This window comes from Alosa alosa, chromosome 24, assembly GCF_017589495.1.
Source record: "Alosa alosa isolate M-15738 ecotype Scorff River chromosome 24, AALO_Geno_1.1, whole genome shotgun sequence".
In the NCBI taxonomy this organism is placed as follows: Eukaryota; Metazoa; Chordata; class Actinopteri; order Clupeiformes; family Clupeidae; genus Alosa; species Alosa alosa.
Window position 1 is genome coordinate 25,746,391 of NC_063212.1, and position 15,071 is coordinate 25,761,461.

Here is a 15,071-nt window from a genome sequence, read left to right on the forward strand (position 1 = left end):
GGATAATACAGTTAAAAGTGAATAAACTCTTTTAAGAGCTGGATAAACTCTAATAAGAGGTGGGTAAACTCTATTTCTGAAATGTCAGAGGTGGATAAACTGCGCTTTACTTTCGCTTTAGCCTCCACTACATCCTAATTTGCGCTCATAGGCCTATTCCCAGCTCCGTAGCAGAAAGGTAATATTTGAATGGAAGCTATACAATGTAGGCTATAGATATTTTATATCATATATAGCCTACACAACCAAGGGACGGAAGTTATCCTCTGAAAGCATATGTAATGTTTTTTTGTGCGTACGTTCGTTTTCTCTGAATCACACGTACGATCATTTCAGAAATGATCTAAGATCAATTGAAGGATGGTTTCTACGCAACACTTTTATAAATGAGGCCATTTGATTAGAGGCCAGAGTATGTGGGGGCAGTGTCCTCCTAAGTAGATGATGTGCAATGTTGGGCATTTGATTAGAGGCCAGAGTATGTGGGGGCAGTGTCCTCCTAAGTAGATGATGTGCAATGTTGGGCAGAGCACTCCAAATGGGGCTGGGCTCCATGGTGTTGATTAAAGTCTCAGTGTTCCTCTCTGGCAACCTCCATTCCCAAATGTAAATGTCTGTGTGAAGTGGATGCCATTCTGCTCTGGGTGAACAACTGTCTGTGACTGAGAACACTGGACTGTGTGTGAGATCTGACTGGGGCAGTTTGGGGGAATCCCTGGGAAAAGAGTGGGGCATTAACAGGAAGGAAGAGCAGGCACAGAGACACACACACACACACACACACACACACACATCTCACACACACACACACACACACACACAAGCATCACCACACACACACACACACACACACACACACACACACACACACACACATCACACCACACACACACACACACACAAACATCTCACCACACACACACACACACACACACACCACACACACACACACACACACGCATCTCACCACACACACACACACACAGACACAAGCATCTCACCACACACACACACACACACACACACAAGCATCTCACAACAGGCACATACACACACAGAATGCACACACACAAACCCATAGAGTTACCATAACAACAGGCTCTTTGGTCAAACCCATAGAGTCTTCTTTGGTCATGAAGCTATTGTACAACAGTCTATCTACTATATATTCTGTGCATACTCCAAATGCCTCTTGTTGATGTAGGAGGACATTACCAGAGTTATATTTCTGTAGAAAACAGTGACGTCTGTGTGTGCGGTGTGGCAGAGGTGAGTTTGCATACAGAACACCACATCAGTGAGGTAGAGAGTAGCACCAGTCACAGTGGTGTCATTCTCACAGAGACGAGCAGCGTAACCAGAAGGGGTGACAACAGAGACGCAACTCCAGAGCTGTCTGACAGGTAAGACTCTGTTACTTAATGTCCATCCTAATATAACCAAAATTAAGACAGTGATGTAAAGTCACTCAACAAACTCAAAAGGTACCGCAACACCTTTTATATCCATGCTTAACTCTGCCAGTCGAGTTCCTCCATGTTGGTGGTTTGAGTTTTTGGTTATGGTTATGGTTACATAACAGAAGTTTTTACATGGTGACTAACATCATACACACAATAAGAGTAAACAATATAAACTGTGAGAGCATCAGTTGTAGTAAAGCATTTATATTTAAACAATTAGCATAACAACCATAAAATGATTATCTATGACGTAAGGCTCAATAGATTATGGTTTAAAAGCTTTTCTTGAATGTGCCATGGCTATCACTAGAAAGGACAGCGTTAAATAGATCATTCCACCAGCAAGGAATCACAAATGAAACGAGTTCTGTCCTGACTGACCTCTTGATGATGCTGATGGAAGGCCGAGACAACAGACGTCCATCAGAGGACCGCAGTGCTCTAGAGTAGAACTGAATCACAGGGCTCAGATAGGATGGTGCTGATCCAGTGCTCTAGAGTAGAGTAGAACTGAATCACAGGGCTCAGATAGGATGGTGCTGATCCAGTGCTCTAGAGTAGAACTGAATCACAGGGCTCAGATAGGATGGTGCTGATCCAGTGCTCTAGAGTAGAACTGAATCACAGGGCTCAGATAGGATGGTGCTGATCCAGTGGTCTAGAGTAGAACTGAATCACAGGGCTCAGATAGGATGGTGCTGATCCAGTGGTCTCAGGGCTCAGATAGATGGTGCTGATCCAGTGGTCTAGAGTAGAACTGAATCACAGGGCTCAGATAGGATGGTGCTGATCCAGTGGTCTAGAGTAGAGTAGAGCTGAATCACAGGGCTCAGATAGGATGGTGCTGATCCAGTGGTGTAGAGCTGAATCACAGGGCTCAGATAGGATGGTGCATCCAGGGCTCAGATAGGATGGGATGGTGCTGATCCAGTGGTCTAGAGTAGAGTAGAGCTGAATCACAGGGCTCAGATAGGATGGTGCTGATTCAGTGGTCTAGTAGAGCTGAATCACAGGGCTCAGATAGGATGGTGTGGATTTAAAGTTAATTCTGGCACCTTTGTGGCCTACACGTGTCCTTTTTGGCATAGTAAAGACCAGACACACGACCGCATTTGGAGTCACCTGTTACAGTCGCCGTACACTTGCAGGTACTGTAGCTCTATTTACATTGCATTGTTACAGTCACGCCTAGAGAGTAATTTCCATAGTAAAACACTGCCCATGTAAACCAAGCAGGTATTTACATTTATGATTTTTATATTTCCATAATTCCCTGTATTGCCATATAGACAAACATGAAAAGTACTGAACATTGTTCACACACTCATAACACACACACACACACACATAAGAGGAGATAAAGACAAATGAAGTGTGATGTGTGTGTCTGTAAATAGCTGGGAGTGTGTTGTGTGTATCTGCACACAGCATTGAGTGTGGTGTGTGTGTCTGTAAATAGCTGGGAGTGTGTTGTGTGTATCTGCACACAGCATTGAGTGTGGTGTGTGTGTCTGTAAATAGCTGGGAGTGTGTTGTGTGTGTCTGCAGTCAGCCGTGAGTGTGATGTGTGCAGGGATGGATTACTGCACGGGCCTACCGGGCACAGGCCCAGGGGCCCAAGGGGTCAGGGGGCCCTGAAGCCCAAGCCTTTGCATGTAATCATTGCCTCAATATCAACAAATCGATGTAGGCTATGAATCTGATTGAATTTAGTATTGGCCATCCCCAAAATGCACCAGAATACAGGAAATCACATCAAACAAATTAAAAAATTTCAGGGGGAGGACCTCTAAACCCCCCCTCCCACATATACGACAATAAATGGGGGGCCCTTAATACATCTGGGCTCAGGGGCCCAAAAGTTCATAATCCGCCCATGGATGTGTGTGTGTACGCAAATAGCTGGGATCTGCACACAGCACTGACCTGTGAGTCTGTTGTATGTGTTGTATGTGTGAGTGTGTCGGCAAACAGACGTGAGTATGTTGTGAGTGTGTCATGTGTCTGCACCCAGCCGTGAGTGTGATGTGAGTGTGTTGTGTGTGTGTGTGCACACAGCCGTAAGTGTGATGTGTGTGTGTGCACACAGCCGTGAGTGTGTCATGAGTGTCATGTGTGTGTCTGCACACAGCTGTGTGTGTCATGTGTGTGTCTGCACACAGCCGTGAGTGTGATGTGTGTGTGTGATGTGTGTGTCTGCACACAGCCGTGAATGTGATGTGTGTGTGTCTGCACACAGCCGTGAGTGTGATGTGTGTGTCTGCACACAGCCGTGAGTGTGATGTGTGTGTGATGTGTGTGTGTCTGCACACAGCAGTGTGTGTGATGTGTGTGTCTGCACACAGCCATGACGAGATGGGAGGGTGAATTAGTTTGAAATTGATTTTATAATTTAACTTTTTTGTTTTTAAAGCTCTTAACAGCTTAGTGCCGTTATACATCACAGGTCCACAGACCCGGCTGCAGACTACAGTGACAGAGGGGCCCAGCAGTGCTACTTACCACCTACTAGGCTCTTACTAGGCTCTTACTAGGCTACTTACCACCTACTAGGCTCTTACTAGGCTCTTACTAGGCTACTTACTACCTACTAGGCTCTTACTAGGCTCTTACTAGGCTACCTACCACCTAGGCTCTTACTAGGCTACTTACCACCTACTAGGCTCTTACTAGGCTCTTACTAGGCTACTTACCCTACTAGGCTCTTACTAGGCTCTTACTAGGCTACTTACCACCTAGGCTCTTACTAGGCTACTTACCACCTAGGCTCTTACTAGGCTACTTACCACCTAGGCTCTTACTAGGCTACTTACCACCTAGGCTCTTACTAGGCTACTTACCACCTAGGCTCTTACTAGGCTCTTACTAGGCTACTTACCACCTAGGCTCTTACTAGGCTACTTACCACCTAGGCTCTTACTAGGCTCTTACTAGGCTCTTACTAGCCTCTTACTAGGCTACTTACCACCTAGGCTCTTACTAGGCTCTTACTAGGCTACTTACCACCTAGGCTCTTACTAGGCTCTTACTAGGCTACTTACCACCTAGGCTCTTACTAGGCTACTTACCACCTAGGCTCTTACTAGGCTACTACTTACTAGGCTCTTACTAGGCTCTTACTAGGCTACTTACCACCTAGGCTCTTACTAGGCTCTTACTAGGCTCTTACTAGGCTACTTACCACCTAGGCTCTTACTAGGCTCTTACTAGGCTCTTACTAGGCTACTTACCACCTAGGCTACTAGGCTCTTACTAGGCTCTTACTAGGCTACTTACCACCTAGGCTCTTACTAGGCTACTTACTACCACCTAGGCTCTTACTAGGCTCTTACTAGGCTACTTACCACCTAGGCTCTTACTAGGCTCTTACTAGGCTTGTGACAAATGGTCAGAAAGGGCTTTAGTTTTTGAGATACCCCTACCGGAGGTAGAACTAAACCCAACAATGTTTTTCCTCATCTCTAAGGTCTCCCATATATGAAATGGATTCTTGGCTAAAAATATTTTACTGCTAAGATTGTTAAATTAACAGATATTGTTATAGACCCCAAAACCAAAAAAGGACTAAAATATAGCCTGTCCGTATTGGAGTTAAGGCATATAAATGAGTGCAGATCAATTACACAAGCTCTGAGACCTTTGAAACTTGGCATGTTTATAGTCAGGAAGTCGCTTTACCTACAAGAAAAGACTGGATGTGAATATCTTGATGTATGGAATGAGTAGAGACATGCAAACATACACCTAAAATAAGCAGACATGCAAAAAATTAATATCTATGCAGAATGTTTTCATTTACTTTGTGGCTGCTTTGCCAGGGATTATCATAGAAACACATATGATGGCTTGTTGGAAAGGTGGGGTTGTACTGAATCCAACAATACCAAATATGTAAATATAGTATGACGAATTAGGGTGTTCTGTCACTCAATGTATGAGGTGTCCAAAATGAAAGAAAACAGAACACTGGCAAAATACAGTCTCAAGTCCAAATCACATTATCAGTGGTGAGAAGAATGTTGACAAATTCATTGTTACTGCAAGGTAAGTGCTGATCTATATCTACATTTAATAATGATACATTTCATATGAAACACAGATCCAATTGAATCAGGTTAACATTGGAATGAAACACCTTTATTAAAGGAACCGTATGTAAGAAAAATATTTCAATTAATCATAAAATGGCCCTGATATGTCACTAGACATTAAGAAATCATGTTTATTTCAAATACTTATATCACTGACAACAGTAGTCCGGCCAGGATATTGTCATTTAAAAAGTGAAGTTGCAGCCCTCAACTGATGTTGATGTTGTGTTTTGTCATGTCATGTTGTGTTTTGGCCTGATGCGCCACCCTCCACCTATCTACTAATCACGAAGTCAGTAGTGTTTCGGCATCTTGGTTGGCAACCTCGAGTCAGGGGGGAGGGGGAGGGGATACACCGCTCTTCAGTATTTTGAAAGTGATTGCAGTACCAGTTTTGGCCACAATCTTACATATGGTTCCTTTAAAATATTTACATTTACTTGAATTTTGTTTTGGTCAAGTCATTACTGAATAATGGAAAATAATATTGTTAGCTTTTGTCTGTCCAGACCAGCAGTGGACAGTAGAGCCTACACTGCTTACTTCACCCCTAAGTAGCTAAACAGTTAGTTGTAGAAACTACTTTCCCTAGCTAAGAAAGTACATAGCCTTCTGACTAATGTTGCATGTGTAATTCAACTTGATTTGCATTTCAATGAAATATCTGAAATGTATATCATTTTTCCTTTTCACTAGTCTCTTGAATTATGGAGAATGTCTTACAGCAGGGCCCGAATTATCTTTTTGTCTTTAAGGGGGTCTCTCTATCTCATAAAAAGTTGGCACACCCCGCGTATAGCCTAACAAGGCGATACAATTAAATAGCCTAGGCGCGAGTGGCGCTTTTGCGCAGTAGCCTATATGCGCATGATAGGCCTAGACACACGCACATAATAGAGATTTTCATAGAAATTGATTCCTTTTAATTCATTTCAACATATTATTGATTGTAATATTCCATATTTAATTTCAATTTCACAATACAAAGATAGACTAAAGGATTTACTCTGAGTGCCATTCTCAATTTCACAACGTAGGCTAACTCATTTGAACCAGACCACCGTCTCAAATAGGCTATCCTCAGTGTCAAACACAATAATGCATGTATAACTTATACACAGGGAAAATGCACTAACTGGCAGAAAATAATAAAGCCATTGCAGCCAAACTATGTTCTAGTATTATAGGCTAATGTGCACATAGTAACAACACCTGGGCGGTCAGTCGTCTCGTGTGTTGAACCGTGGGAATAAATAGACGAACAATTTTGGAATTTGCACTGAGATGTTGTCGGGTAGCCATTGAATAGGCTATTCCGCCATCAGAGATTGCTAACAGGTGTTTCAAAATATCTGGGAACTTTCCGGAGCTCTGAATGACAGAGGATAGCTACAGATCAGTTCACAGAATCATTGAAGTAAGCTGCATTATGGGCCATAATTTATGGCTTTGTTAATCAACATAGAAGCAGGGCTCGAATTACGTGGGAGCCAGAGGGAGCCGAGCTCCCATAGAGTGAGGACTGGCTCCCATGAAAGCAACAAAGTCAAAAACCTGAGGGGGTCTCTGATATCTGAAGTTGTCTGGCATTGTAATTTAATCTTAAACAACCGCTCATTATCCATCCCTGTGCGATCTCTTACCATTAAAGACATTAAATTAAAATATAGGCTACTACGGGACGTAGACCTACACTACGCTCTTGAACGCAGCATGACACTTCACCACCACACCACTAGACTATATGAGCAAACCGTATCGATTTGACAGCACTCGCAAATCTGAAGAAGTCACCCTGCTTTGATGTGAGTGTTTTGTCTATTTGCATTCATTGGGCTAGCCTACGTGGTTTGATATGTGCTGAAAAGTCCTGTTTGCTGTTGAACTTGTGCTTCACCTATTCTATGTTGATTGACAAAGCCATAAATTATGGCCCATAATGCAGCCTACAATGATTGTGTTGTCTGATGATCTAGCTATCCTCTGCCATTCAGAGCTCCGGAAAGTTCCCAGCTATTTTGAAACACCTGTTAGCAATCTCTGATGTCGGAATATTCAATGGCTACCCGACAATATCTCAGTGCAAACTCCAAAATTGTTTGTCTATTAATTTTCCACGGTTCAACACATTAGCCTACTAGAACATAGTTTGGCTGGCTTTATTCATTTCTGCCAGTTAGTGCTTTTTCCCCTGTGTATAAGTTATACTACATGCATTATTGTGTTTGACACTGAGGATAGCCTATCTGAGACGGTGGTCTGGTTTAAATGAGTTACGTTGTGAAATTGAGAATGGCACAGACTAAATCGTTTAGTCTATTTCTTTGTATTGTGAAATTGAAATGAGATATGGACTATTACAATCAATAATATGTTGAAATTAATTAAAAGTAATCAATTTCTATGAAAAATCTATGTCTGTTGTGTGCGTGTGTCAAGGTAAAGCCTAGGCCTACCGTGCGCATACTGTACTGCACAAAAGTGCCACTTGCGCCTAGGCTATTTCATTGTATCGCCTTGTTAGGCTATGCGCGGGGTGTGCCAACTTTTATGAGATAGAGAGACCCCCTTAAAGACAAAAAGATAATTCGAGCCCTGCATAGAAGAGGTAAGGCGCAAGTTCAACAGCAAACAGGACTTTTCCGCACATATCAACCCATGTAGGCTAGCCCAATGAACGCCTATGTAAATAGACAAAACATTCTCATCAAAGCAGGGTAACTTCTTCAGACTTGCGAGTGCTGTCAAATCGATCGTATGCGGTTTGCTCATATAGTCTAGTGGTGTGGTGGTGAAGTGTCATGCTGCGTTCAAGAGCGTAGGGTAGGTCTACGTCCCGTAGTAGCCTATATTTTAATTTCACGTCTGTAATGGTAAGAGATTGCACAGGGATAGATAATGAGCGGTTGTTTAAGATTAAATTACAATGCCAGACACCTTCAGATATCAGAGACCCCCTCAGATTTTTGACTTTGTTGCTTTCATGGGAGCCAATCCTCACTCTATGGGAGCTCGGCTCCCTCTGGCTCCCATGTAATTCGAGCACTGTCTTACAGACATTGGATCCAAAGCTTTGTATCATTTGTGGAAAACATTTTGAAAAGGGCAAGAAAAAAGATCCCTATGTCCAAAACCCCACTGTAGAAGGCCTCCAACGCATACTTACCCTTGCTCAGCAGAGAGAGAGATGGTGATGTCCATAAAACTCTGGCTCCATTTACAGATGATAAAGTTTCATATCATGTATCATGTAGAGCGAACTACTGCAGTAAGACAAAAATCAGTGAGCAGCAGCAAGTTGCAAATGTTGAGAGTGAGAGCACATCTGCACCAAGAAGGCTGAGTAGGGTTGATACAACATCATTTCAAATACGGAGAGATTGTTTCATTTGTGGGAAGGCCAGCTCTAAACCAGAACCTCACAGCAATTTCAACTGGAACAAGCGCAAGTACCAGAGACAAGGTCCTTCGGGCAGCTTCTGAAAGGCTTGATGAAGATAAAAAGGGAGATCCAAGGTCTAACAAGAGCCAAGGAGCAGGACCGGAGCACTCAATGCTTAAAGTGATTTTTATTAGTGCAAACTGACTAACGTTTCGACGCCCATGCGTCTTCTTCAGAGTCAAAACCAAAGATGATGAAGATGTACAACTTTGAATTCTTTCATGCCCAAATCTCTTTGCATACGATACCAAATACCATAAAATGCCTTGCACACTACATATCTAAATGAAATATAGCAGAAGCCATAGAAAAGAATAAAAACGCAGACCAATGTCTATAACAAAGCCTTTATTAAGCTCACTGAAGACATTGATAAAACAGTATTGTCCAAAGGTATGAAAGTGAGGACTCTCAACTCGTTCACTGATAGCTATGAGAACATACTAAAGACCATTGCTGAGCAAGAAGGTGTGTCAACACAAGAAGTATATATCAACTGTTCCCACTTGAGACGCTGAACATGGAATTGTTGATGCTCCATCAACAACTTTTACCAAAATGAAGACACCCTAGATGGGAAGAGTACAACTCATGTTATGGCATCGTTGTGTTCCGAAGAGCCCAAGTCTCCACAGCAGATAAATGCCCATAGCACAGGTTCCACAGAGGTCCCTCACCACCTTAAACATGTTTGATATGAATGGAGATAAACTTTACAGAGGTCCCTCACCACCTTAAACATGTTTGATATGAATGGAGATAAACTTTACAGAGGTCCCTCACCACCTTAAACATGTTTGATATGAATGGAGATAAACTTTACAGGTACATGTTGTCCATTCTTTTGTCCCATTTCACATTCAGGGTGTCTTCATTTTGGTCAAAGTTGCTGATGGCTGCATCAAAAATTCCATGTTCAGCAACTCCAGTGAGGCCAGTTGGGATGTAGACACCACTCTCTGTCCTTGATATCTGGTCTGCTGCAACAGATGTGACAAGTGCCTGACTTCTGTATAGGAAACACAGTACCCCATTGCACTGAGCTCATTGATGACTGTCTTCCTACCAAACTCATGATGTATCAAAATGGGAAGTCCCAGTGTGATTGGCGTATGGATGTGACAGCTCTGTTCAATGAGATCATGACAAATTGCGATAACACACAGATTCTCCTTTGAAGCTGGGTCATCATTAACCTGACTCTCGCTAGATGAATTTCGTTCCGCCTAGCTCCACTCATCCATCTGGGATCGATCCATTGGAGCATACCTGTCAACACTCCCGTTTTTCCCGGGTTTCTCCCGTATGTCAAGGTCATCTCACTGCACCCTCCCGTTTTGTTATTTCTCCCGGAAAACTCCCGTAATTTGCATGGACATCAAACTTAATTTTAAAATCATTGATCCATTCAGGTTGCCAGGTTGTGTATGAAATACACCCTACACATATACGATCACTTAGTTTCAATTGCAACTCATTTGTCATAGGCTAAAACCTGGCAACCCAAAACCCAAATAAGCTATAAAGTATCTATCCCCTGGGGATCAATAAGCTATAAAGTATCTATCCCCTGGGGATCAATAAAGTATCTATCTATCTATCTATCTATCTATCTATCTATCTATCCATCTAAGCAAGCGGGCTAGTTGAATGGCCTACTCCAGAACTAGCTGTTTTGAAATTGTTGGGAATTTAATTGATTAACACAGGGGTCTCAAACTCAAATGAGCTGGGGGCCAATTCTGCCAAAGTCATCTGATTGGAGGGCCGGCTATTTCTGAAAATGCAATGTTCTTTTTTTCATTTTTTCAAATACCACACACAACTGCAAACAGAAAGTGCAAGTGTTTTTATCTAGTTTTAGACACCTGTGCTAGCAACCTTAGCTTATAAATAAAATAATGATAATATAAATATTAATACAAATTATAAAACAAATGAAAAGCATAGAAACAGGTATGTGTGTGTTTCACACCAAATAAAAATATTTTCCTCTCATAACTTTTTTAAACCTGGCAAACTATAGGCGTCAGGGTTAAGAAAGCAACACCATTGGATTTTTATATCAAATTTTCAAAAGGCCATGGCTTGAAAGTGGTCAGAGATAAAGTCCTACTGTAAATGTAAAAATCTTTGAGTAAAACAAAAGTTTATGAAGGGGGTACATTTACCCATCTAATTTGCCACTGGATGGCAAGCACCTCAAATTATGCACCTTTCTAAATACTGGATGAACATATTTGAGCAGGTTTACTTTCCTTTTTTCATATTACCCACATAACAAATTAACAGGAAAACACCTAAGATGTATACCAACACCTAAGATGTATATGGTTTCTAAACCACAAGGCCTACAATAAAGTATTCTGGTCAAATCAGTTCCTATCGCGGGTAATCAGAAGTTTGCATCATATTGCGGGTGACTTTGTAGTTTAGAGCCCTATTTCTACTAGCCCTGCTGTCTGTACCACGTCCATTACGGACACTATCATCACGATTACCACTGCAACCTCCAAGCTATGTTGGGCAGAGGGTCGAAATAAGCATGGTATGCTTAGTGGACACCGTCGTATACACGCAGACAGCACCCAGCACCTCCATTCAATAGATGATCGATCGATCATAATCTCCAAAAGGATATTCTCCTTCAGATTTAGAATAGGTGAATAGCATAGCCTACCTAAGACTTCATCACACGTAAACGTTTTTCAACATTTGGTGTAGGCCTATTTCTGCTTAATTTCTGCTTCAATTTATGCAACACTATGGCCTGCATCGCTTCCGCGTCATTACAAATGCACGTCTTTGTGTTTCTCGCGTGTAATACAAGTATTTCCTGAAAACTTTGCGCAGCGATTTTATGGTTTTGTATGAAGCTCTGGATGTCTAGCACATAATGGAGCAGAGTACAAATGAGATTTGTCACCGTACTTGGAACTATCGTCTATTTTAATCAGTATCGTTGTTTGTCGCAATTAAAAAATAGTCTCAAGGGCCAGATTACATTATTATTTTGACATACGTTGCGGGCCGGACGCGGGCCGGGTGTTTGAGACCCCTGGATTATTGAGTGTTGTTGATACACTGAACCAAATCTGACAGCAAGCAGCTTTGGAGTTTTAGAAGTAGGCTGCAGGCAGGCAGCTGGTGGATACATAACTGGCATGCGTAAGGTAATGGTAAGGTAAAAGCAACGACCCAAATGCAGTGTTGAAACACGTGTATGAAACGTATCAAATATGCAAACACAGATCCGGTATAAACACTCACACCTTCATCTATTGACGTGCTACTTCAACCACTCACATTGAAGCCAACCCGTGACGCTGAGAACAGTCTCACAGTCGCTTCTACGCTAGGGCACATCTATGTAACTCCCGCCCTGCGTCCTGATTGGCTCTACCATACAATCTCGTGCTGAAATCACTCTCAACGGAATCGATCCCAGATGGATGTGAGTGGAGCTAGGTGGAGCTAGGCGGAACGAAATTCATCTGGCGAGAGTCAGGTTAGGTCATCATCACATGTTTGGTAATCTCTGTGGGCATGTTAATCAACACACCAGTTCACAAAGTCATACAGGATGTTGGGTACATATTTGCTGCATTGGAAACATAATAGACAGTCACTGCTGACATATTACTCACCCGTCTACCTGATCCATGCTCTTCCTCAATATGTCTGCAGCCCTGTGTAATATTTGGATTTTATGTCTGTGAGTTTAGCAGCTTCCCTCAGTGCACAATATGGTCATACTATCTGAGCAGATCAGATCTGACTGTCTTGGACGTGGAACAAATGCAAACCTGTCTTTGTGCTGTATCAGCTTTTCCTTTAGTTTCCAGGATCTATATTTCTTGTGTTGAACTATGGACACACCTTCTTGCTCAGCAATGGTCTTTAGTATGTTGTCATAGCTATCAGTCGAAGAATTGAATCCTCACTTTCATATCTTTGGACAATACTGTTTTATCAATGTCTTCAGTGAGCTTAATAAAGGCTTTGTTATAGACATTGGTCTGCTTTTTTGATTCTTTTCTATGGCTGCTGTTATATTTTGTTTAGATATGTAGTGTGCAAGGCACATTTTATGGTATTTGGCATCATATGCAAAGAGATCTGGGCATGAAAGAATTTGAAGATGTACATCTTCATCAAGCCTTTTAGAAGCTGCCCGAAGGACCTCGTCTCTGGTACTAGGGACAGCCATGGCCTACTGGCCTACATGGCCTAGGGGTTCGGGCATGTAACCGAAGAGTTACCGGTTCGATCCCCGACCCAGAAGGAAAAAAAGGAAAAAAGTGGTTGAGCACTGCTCTCCATCCATGCCCACATCCACGGTGCCCTTGAGCGAGGCACCTAACCCCTCACTGCTCCCCGAGCGCTGCTGTAGTAAAGCAGCTCACTGCTTTGGGTTAGTGTGTGCTTTACCTCATTGTGTTCACTGTGTGCTCTGTGTTCACTAATTCACGGATGGGATAAATGCAGAGACCAAATTCCTTGTATACGCAAGTATACTTGGCCTATAATTTACATTGCGCCTGTACCAGTCGAAATGGCTGTCAGAGGTTCTGATCTAGAGCTGGCCTTCCCACAAATGAAACAATCTCTCAGTATTTGAAACTCTCAGTATTTGATACTCAGCCTTCTTGGTGCAGATGTGCTCTCACTCTCAACATTTCCAACTTGCTGCTGCTCACTGATTTTTGTCTTACTGCAGTAGTTCGCTCTAGATGATACATGATATGCAACTTTGATTTTGGAGGAAATATCATCTGTATATGGAGCCAGAGTTTTATGGATATCACCATCTCACTCTGCTGAGCAAGGGTAAGTATGCGTTGGAGGCCTTCTACTGTGGGGTTTTGGACATAGGGATCTTTTTTCTTAAGCAGTGTAGGCTCTACTGTCCACTGCTGGTCTGGACAGACAAAAGCTAACAATATTATTTTCCATTATTCAGTAATGACATGACCAAAACAAAATTCAAGTGAATATGTAAGGGATAATGTATAGAACGCCGGTCATTATGGGGAAAATAAGTCCCGACAGGGCGAACCGGTCTTGTTTCGCCCTGAAGGGACTTATTTTCCCATGATGACCGGCGTTCTATACATTATCCCGCTTTTATATATGACTACTTGCCAAAACGAAAAAATAAACTCCATGATATGTCTCTTTACACTTATTTGTTACCGTTTTAAATTGTGGCTTTTGCTGAGAAACAAATAGTTCGCAAACACATGCTGAACTTGAATCAAACATTCTTTAGAACACAGCTGATCAACCGTCTGCTTTCACTTTTGAATGAAGTTCCAATCCTTGCACAAACTCCGCTGCCATTGACAGCGGTCATTCTTGTTTTCAGAGGTCCTTTCCCAAGAAATAATGACCGCTAGAACTTTCGGAAATCCCATTCAAGTCAATGGAGCATTCTACTTGCATTGTGAAGAGCCGTATAATAAAACTATTTTAATAAAGGTGTTCCATCCCAATGTTAACCTGATTCAATTGGATCTGTGTTTCATATGAATTGTTTAATACTGGGACATGAAATGTATCATTATTAAATGTAAATATAGAGCAGCGCATACCTTATGTAACTTACCTTGCAGTAACAATGAATTTGTCAACATTCTTCTCACCACTGATAATGTGATTTGGACTTGAGACTGTATTTGGCCAGTGTTCCGTTTTCTTTCATTTTGGACACCTCATACATTGAGTGACAGAACACCCTAATTCGTCATACTATATTTACATATTTGGTATTGTTGGATTCGGTACAACCCCACCTTTCCAACAAGTCATCATATGTGTTACTATGATAATCCCTGGCAAAGCAGCCACAAAGTAAATGTAAACATTCTGCATAGATATTAATTTGTTGCATGTCTGCTTATTTTAGGTGTATGTTTACATGTCTCTACTCATTCCATACATCAAGATATTTACATCCAGTCTTTTCTAGTAGGTAAAGTAACTTCCTGACTATAAACATGCCAAGTTTCAAAGGTCTCAGAGCTTGTGTGATTGATCTGCACTAATTTATATGCCTTAACTCCTATACGGACA

The 15,071-nt window shown here is 42.0% G+C and overlaps 1 pseudogene; it reads left to right on the forward strand.

Moving 5' to 3' along the window:
- Window positions 1–1,258: 1,258 nt before the first annotated feature.
- LOC125289556 overlaps window positions 1,259–15,071 on the forward strand; it is a 21,591-nt pseudogene continuing 7,778 nt past the window's right edge.